Below are 8,583 nucleotides of genomic sequence, written 5' to 3' on the forward strand. Positions count from 1 at the left end.
AGTGGATGTGGACCCCTCAAAGTGCAAAAGATAAAGATTGGCAAAGATTCAAGACTCTACATTTTTGATTAAGTGATTCAAGATCACATTGAGTCCATAGGAAAGCCAATTTAAAACAATACAGAGGCTAGCCAACTCGCTTGGAGAATGCTCCCTCGATCAGTTCCTTCGCTGGCCGTTGGATCTGGCCATCTAGAGTGTCTGAGCCGTGGGATCTTTACCTGCTGTTAAATCCGATTTCACCTCGCGGTCGTTTTTGCCGTCCAACGACTGGTGGGCTCGCGCCGCGGCGTTTATTGACTGGGTTGATCGATCTCGAATGGAAAAGGCTTTCGCCCCCGCGCGCGCTCCGCTCCCAATCCTGGTCGCGGGGTTGCTGCGCCAGAGCCCACACCCGCACCAACCCTAGCCGCCACACCTCTCCTTCCTCCCTCGCTCGATAGTGCCGCACCCCCTCCCTCCTTGCTGCTCGTCCGGATAGCCGCCGGCCACCGCATCCCTTCTCCCCCTTCCTCCTCCTTCCTCCTTCCCCCTGGCGCCAACGAGGGGGCCTCCCGCATGGATGGCCGGGTCTTCGAACCGGGGGTAGAGGAGCAGGGGAGGGCAAAGAAGCCAGCGGTGGGGTGGAGCAGCTGGGAGGGCCAAGAAGCCCGTGGTGGGTGTGGAGCAGCTAGGAGGGCCAAGAAGCCGGCGGTGGGGGTAGAGGAGCAGGGGAGGGCCAAGAAAGCCGGCCGGGAGCACACCACCGTAGGCATCAAGGGAGCCGTGGACAAGCCGCCAGGAGGATAAAGCTCCCAGTTTGAGGAGGAGACTACGGCACAGGTGTGTTTCTTCCTATTTTTCTTCCCCTTTCCTCATCTTTCCATGATGACCTACAAATTTTTTCAGGTGGTGCTTTGAAATCTAGATTGATTTGGTACTGTATGTCGTGTGGTGTGCCCTTGCCAGGAATATCTAATGTGTGTCATGACACAATCAATTGTAGAGGTAAAGATTACTCTGTCCTGGTTCAAAGAGCATTTAGATTTCATAAATTGATTGCTTATATCATTGTGAGAAGCTGGGAAGCATGATGCTTGATTAGTGGACTGCCGCTTGAGAAGAAGCTTGTCATATGTCTCTTCGAGCCACGGTGGCTAGGGGCCTTCGAAGAACACGGGGTTTGACATAGCCATTGAGGAAGTGCAGGGTAATACTCTTATATGCATTATGGTAATTCTACATGTGATGATGTTGCTCTGTGTTTTGGTACGATAAATCTTCAAAAAAAATACTGAAACATGCAGCTATAGCCTGTGGATGATCTATAAGCCAACCAAGGTGGCACTGCTTCAATGGATGTGATGATAAATCAATTTTAAGTGCAACTCACTAGATAGTGATTGATCTTACATGTATTTTTTCCTTTTACTAGACGCAAGAAGCAGCAGTGTTAGTAGAGAAGAGGTGGTGTTAGTCAGGTTATTTGTGAGCTATGAGAAGCCTCTCTTATACTACTGAGCTTTTTAACTCCACCCAACCAAATGTTCAAATCACGTTTCATTTTAATTTGAAAACTGCTTATGGGATTGGGACATGGGAGATGATCATGTTGCAGATCATCTCAAATCTTGATAGTTAGAAATCAATATTTAAGACCATGCATGCAATATTTTTTCAAAGCGTTCTATTGTAAATCTTCACCAAGTTGCCATTTTTTTGCAGATACAAACCAGATGTAAACAAAGAGGATATGGATTTAGTACGGCCACGAGTGAAGGAATGATGTTCCAATTTGGTACTTTAGTTTATTATTTTCATTTAGTCTGTATTAGCTTAAGAAACAACATTTGTGGGACAACTAATGTTTGAATATGGATTTTTTTCAGGATCTTGGAGAATGTTTTCTCACTGTGGTTCAGGTTAAACTGTTGTTCTACTGTTCCTACTCAGCCTCCTAATGTTCTATGTCTTGATGCGCCTTCTTCCAGCTTCTCTATTGGTTTTCTCTTCACACTGATGTAAGTACATGTTCCCCTCTTCCTCCAAATCTTCCCCGACCATGGTCGTTTGCATCTGGTCATAGTTGTTTGCATGTTTCACTTTCGTTGGTGCTTCATGCGTCAGCCTCGGTGCTCTAAGCAGACCAACATTTCTCATTTTGGCGATTGTATTATTGGGGCTTTGCTACATGTGTAGGTTTGAATTGATGGCTAGAAATACAGAGTGCCATTTTGTCTTATGGAGTGATAATTAAGAAGACATACATAGCTGCAAAGGGATTGCTCAAATGAAACAAGTTGCTAATTTTGTATCTTTGACACTCATGGAAAAGGTGCATGCCAATCCTAATTATAACCGTATCACATATATGTGGAACTGCATTAGACGAATGGTGTTATCAGGATGATACATTTCAGTCACAGAACTGAACTGTTCCTTTTCCTGGTGTATATGTGTCATATACAGAATTCAGAAAAAAATTTGGACACTACAACTCATATATTTACTATTTAGAATCGAGATATCCAATCATGTTAGGATATGATATGGTCTTCTTCCAGGGGCTCTAAGTATTATGAATGTGCATATCCTGATACATGTAATTATAAGGTGGTTACAAGCTAGCTGGACATGTGTGGCAAAATGCTTGCATTTCAGTTTATGTAGGAAGAGGAGCATCAATACCTACTTCTCCTGCCCTGTATATGTAACGTCTTTGTTCCAAGCAATTAGTATATGGTATTAGAGATTCTTATATTCATATATTTGTTTGAAACTTGGTGGATTCCTACTATCTCTATATAATTACAACAAAACCAATAGGTCAGAGTGATGTCTCTTAGTGCCATCGATTGGGTACAGATGAAGCCTCTCATCCCACAGGCTCATTGTTTCTACCTCAAACCAATCCTGCCTCCTTTTAAATTATTGATACATGTGTTGCTTCATTCATTTATCTTGAGATCACATATTAAACTGGTTTGAGGTAATTTTTTTTTTGTTTTTTGTTTTTTGAGATCACATATTAAACTGATAACACCATCCCTTGGCCTCCTTGGTCGTATCAATAATTGTACCTGAACAGTAACAAATCTCAGGCGACTGTTGTACCTGAACGGGTGTGGAACCAAATAGTGGTACCATGTTCTGAGATTTGTTTTTTGTGTTGCTATCCGCAGGAAAATTCCTAGGGATTTGATTGATGGAGGCATCGCTATTTGGCGCTGGATTATCCATTTTTGCAGCACCAGCAATGTTGTTTTTGTTTGGAATGTCCAGTTCTCAATTTCTAAATCGGCTATACTATACTTCTTGTCAGCTTACATTATCTTGCTTCCTTTCAGTCTATATGTAGCACAAAAATACTCGGTGACATGGTTGGTTTGTATGTTACACTAATGAACACCACCATAAGGAAAAGGGCATTGCACTTTGTTTATATTTGGTCTGTTCCTATTCGGTGACATACTGTTCTGGTTGGTTAGCTTCACGCTCTAAAGCTAGGATTTTAATTCTCTGAGTGTAAGTAATGTATTGTTATACCGGATGAAATATATGCAGGCACTGCTAACATGATTTTGCTTATAGGCGGAAGTATATATTTTAAATCCATCTGTTCAATTCTTAGGACCATCCTTTACTAGAAGTCCAGAACTATGTGATTTGGTAATTGTGTCAAAGCTCGCCTGGTTGTGCCGTATTGCATTGTGAATGCTATGTTGTTGGGGAATCAGCGGGCTTGGTTATATTTCTATGGCCGTCATGTTAACTGGTGGCCGTAGCGCTTGCTTGCTAGCTACGAGTTCTTCTTGTGTGTTTGCTTAGTGGCTTAGTTATGTGTGTGTGTGTGTGTGTGTGTGTGTGTGTGTGTGTGTCCGGGCACCTGTTGTGTTTTTCGCTTGCTTGTTGGTGCGTTTATGATTGTTGTGACTGGGCGCTGGCTATTCGGTGCTGGGCTGCTGATGGCATGCTACCTGCTTCTAAAAAAGGAATGAAAGGAAGCATTTGTTCATAGAACAAATATATTGTAAAATTTTCCATGGAAAGCCTGCATATTTAGCAAGTAAAAGGAGTCTAGAGAGCCTTAGGTTCTTGTTATGTGTTGATTTTGCAAAATTTCTGCAGCTATATATTTGCTCAATCCAAAAGACAAATTGTACTCAACCTTCAGTATAATGTATTTCTAATTGTTCATAACTACTTAACTTTTTGTTGTGATTTTGCAATATATTGAAATTATTGTATTTCAAAATTGTTATGTTGATTCCTCGATGCTCTGTCCATGGCTTTTTTCTTATTTTATCCTTCTTTGCTTTTTTCCTTTCCTACAAGAAGATGTCGAGTCATGTAATATGTTGAAAGAAGAGAGAATCTGCATTTTATGAATCCTTTCTTCTTTCTTCATTTTTACTTCAAGTTAGTGAATTCATTTAACTTGTATTGAGCAGCTTCATGTGATGGTTTCTTCATCTACACATCTTATTCAGTCACGAGGCCAGTAAGATCTTTTGCCTTTTAGAAAAAGGGAGATGCCATTTAGACCTTACTCTTCCAACTTGATCTTTAACTTGCTACTACTGTTTCTAAGCATTTTCCCAAGCATTTTTTATTTGCTTCAGAGAATGAGCTCACCTTATTCAGTGGATGTGCCAAGTAAAAAAATTAGAAGCTGGGCAATTAGTTCCACTCTTAAATTTTGTACAGCAGTCCAAATTATCCAATAAATCATTTGTTAGCAGGGTCAAATTATAGAAGTTGAATCAGTTGTTCCAAATTACCCTGTGAGACTCATTCCATTTGTTTATCCTTTTGTCCTTTTAATCAAGAACAATGTTTAGAGCTTACGTGGTTGTCGAAATTTAGTTTTGTAAAAGATGAATATTGATATCATGCAATGATCAGTGCAGATTAGGATAGTTATAGAGTTCTTCCTCAGTTTTCATTGAGCAAAGATTGAATCTATATGATTTGTTCTAATACCAAGTAAATCTTGGTCTGCATTGTGTTAGTTTTCCTACTGAGTTTTTTTGGCTATTTTTGTTGAAATTGGTAGTTGATGTGAAAAAGTGTGTTGACATGCATGTAACCAAATCATGTGTTAATGTGAGGTACTACATATACTTGCCTATCTCTTTGCAGAAGCACAACCCTCTTTGTAACACCCTCGATGCGACTATATCTCCCACGTGTCGAGGCACGACTTAGAGGCATAATCACATTGAAGGCATATGTTGCAAGTTAGGCAATCTTCACAACATCCCATGTAATATAAATAATAAAGGGGAGAAAACATAGTTGGCTTACACTCGCCACGTCAATCAAGGTACATAAATAACATTACATCATCCAAACACTCATGGCCCGACTACGGCGCCAAAATAAAAGATAACCCAACATGCGACACGGTCCCAATCACCCCCAACTGGGCACCACTACTGATCATCGGGAAAGGAAACATAGTAACGTTGAGAGTCTTCGTCGAACTCCCACTTGACCTCATACGCGTCTCCTGGAGCGGAAACATCAGGCCTGCATCTGGTGTAATAGTAATCTGTGAGCCATAGGGACTCAGCAATCTCGCACCCTCGCGATCAAGACTATTTAAGCTTATAGGTAAGACAAGGTAAATATGTTGAGCTGCAGCAAGCGACTAGCAAATATGGTGGCTAACTTATTCGCAAAAGAGGGCGAGAAGAGGAGGCAAAGCGCGAGCGAGAAACTAGAGAAATAACCTGCGCAAACATTACTCCAACACCATGTCCACTTCTGGGACTCCGCCGAGAAGAGGCCATCACGGTAACACACTCGGTAGATTCATTTTAATTAAATTAAGGTTCAAGTTATCTACAACCGGACATTAACAAATTCCCATCTGCCCATAACCGCGGGCACGGCTTTCGAAAGTTCAAATCCCTGCAAGGGAGTCCCAACTTAGCCCATGACAAGCTCTCATGGTCAACGAAGGAATAGACCTCCTCCCAAGATGTTCCGATCAGACTCGGTATCTCGGTTACTCAAGACACTTCGACAGGTTAAAACAAATCCAGCAACACCGCCCGAATGTGCCGACAAATGCCGATAGGAGCTGCACATATCTCTTTCTCAGGGCACACTCAGATGAACACTACGTACAACTAAAACGAACCCTCAAGTTGCCCCGAGGTGGCGCTGCAAGTGGCTCTATTTGGACCAACACTCAGAGGAGCACTGGTCCGGGGGGGTTTGAAATAAGATGACCCTAGGGCTCCGGTAACCCAAGGGAAAAAGAGGCTAGGTGGCGAATGGTAAAACCAAGGTTGGACATTGCTGGAAAAGCTTGAATCAAGGCGAAATATCAAGGGGTTCCCATTATAACCCAACCGCGTAAGGAACGCAAAATCCGGGAACATAACACCGATATGATGGAAACTAGGGCGGCAAGAGTGGAACAAAATAGTAGGCGAGAGGCCGAGCCTTCCACCCTTTACCAAGTATATAGATGCATTAAGATAGCAAGATAATATAATGATATCCCAACAGGTAAATAAATGTTCCAACAAGGAACGACCTCCAATCTTCACCTGCAACTAGCAACGCTATAAGAGGGGCTGAGCAAAGCGGTAACATAGCCAATCAACGGTTTGCTAGGACATGGTGGGTTAGAAGTTTGACATGACAATTTGGGAGGCTTGAAATCAAGTGGTAGGCATCGTAGCATTGGCATAGCAAAAGAGCGAGCAAACTAGCATAGCAAAGATAGTAGTGATTTCGAGGGTATGATCATCTTGCCTGCACAGTTGTCAGAGTTGACTGGATCCTCAAAAGCAAACTCAGCGGGCTCCTTGTTAGCGAACTCGTCTCCCGGCTCTACCCAAACAAGAAAAACAAGCAATAAGGATACAATCAACCACGTCCAAGACCAAGCAATATGATGAAATGATGATATGTTATGCGGAATGCGATGCGGGATGCAAAATGCAAAGACATGACAGGAAATGCATGAACCTGGCCTCAACTTGGAAATCCAAGTGTGCCACTAGAAAGATGAGATGAAATCGCTTGAAAACGATATAAAGAACGCCGGAATCGGAGTTACGGTTTGGAAATGGCAAGCGAATCAAATATGACACCGGTCTGCGATTTACAGCAAGTAGCCATCTAAATGCAATGAGATGAACATGCTACAGCATCCAAACAAGACAACAAAATACATGGCAGGGATGCACACAAGATGCTTAACAAAAGTCTAGCACCGAGCTAAGGCCAATTCATCCATTAACAAGTTCAAACAAGCATGGCAAAAATGCATTTGACAAACAGATCTCAGACTTAGTGAAATTAACACTTGTCTGGAACTTCAGATCAGGTAGCCCTCTTCGGAGCCACAAAATTACATGTTACAGGACCTGAACATGGCAAAGTAAAGCATGGCCTGGAGCTACTCAAAGAGCTTAACAAAAGTCCCTTAGTGACCTTGAGCCAAAAGGGATCAGAAAATACAATTGCAAGCACGTGAACATAGCAAAAACATAATCAGTTTTCAGACTTAGTGAAAACTGACACATGCTGAAATATAACTCAAGTAGGCATGTTTATGAGCTCGATGCACTCACTACGGTGCAAGTCATGGCACGACAAGCATACACCCATTAAGAAGACACAAAATGCAAGCTAGACATGGCAAGAACAATAGCATAGCATGCACGGATCAACTACAACATCACCGGCAAAATTGCAAACAAGTTGACAATCTACCCAGATTCACAAAGTAGCGAAAGTAGAGCTTGATTGACTCAAGCTAGGATGCTCCATAATTTCAAACAAAGACATGGATGGATAGAGCACTACAACTATAACAAAACTACCTTACTGATCATCCTCAAAAGTGGCACGGATCACTAGGAAACAACATGAACATATGGCAACATGAGATAAACAGCTCCAGGACTTAGTGAAATTACTAAGTCCATGAAAACAGACTTAGCAAGTGCACCACTTTGCAAGCTTGCACAAGTCACCACACACATCACAAAAATACATGGGTTGCACCTCTAGAAATATGACAAAACCCTTAACAAAACACATGTAGAGCATCAGGGCATATCATGCACACATTAATCATGGCAAAAATGACAAAAGTGCTAAACGGAGTAGCAGATCTGATAATTAACTCAAGTAGCCCTCTTCTAACAGCATTTCGGGCATCAAGATGAGCTCAAATGAAAATGATGCAATGGAATGAAATGATGTACTCTCTGAGATGAACATTTTGATATGCTATATGCATGAATCGGAGCCTCGGATGCAAAGTTACGGAGTCACGAACATGTGCACATGGACTGAAATTTCTAGGACTTACAGAAAATTCAACCTTCGATCTAGGGTTTCCAGATTTGCACGCAATCCGAGGCGGCGGCGCGAGCACTGTAGCAGCTCACCGGAAATGGCGCGGTGGTGGCCGGATCTCACCGGAGCGCGCTCGCCGGCGGCTCGGGAAGACGGGGGCCGGGCCGGAGGAGGCCGGGCAGGGCGGCGGAGGCGGCGGCCGTGCGGGCGGCGGTACGCGGCGGCCGGCGCGAGGCAGGCTGGGGCCGGCGACGGCGACTCGACGCCGACGTCGAA

The 8,583-nt window shown here is 43.0% G+C and overlaps 1 long non-coding RNA gene across 2 annotated transcripts; it reads left to right on the plus strand.

Annotated features, from left to right (window-relative positions):
- Positions 1–345: 345 nt before the first annotated feature.
- LOC119268152 lies at positions 346–3,419 on the plus strand. Of its 2 annotated transcripts, none has more exons than XR_005132947.1 (6): positions 346–822; positions 889–987; positions 1,061–1,189; positions 1,705–1,777; positions 1,869–2,000; positions 3,162–3,419. It is a non-coding gene; the product is annotated as an uncharacterized LOC119268152 (long non-coding RNA). The 2 variants fall into 2 exon arrangements; XR_005132948.1 differs by having other exon boundaries at positions 908–987.
- The last annotated feature ends 5,164 nt before the right edge of the window (positions 3,420–8,583 follow it).

The sequence above is a fragment of the Triticum dicoccoides genome, chromosome 3A, assembly GCF_002162155.2.
Source record: "Triticum dicoccoides isolate Atlit2015 ecotype Zavitan chromosome 3A, WEW_v2.0, whole genome shotgun sequence".
Classification (NCBI taxonomy): Eukaryota; Viridiplantae; Streptophyta; class Magnoliopsida; order Poales; family Poaceae; genus Triticum; species Triticum dicoccoides.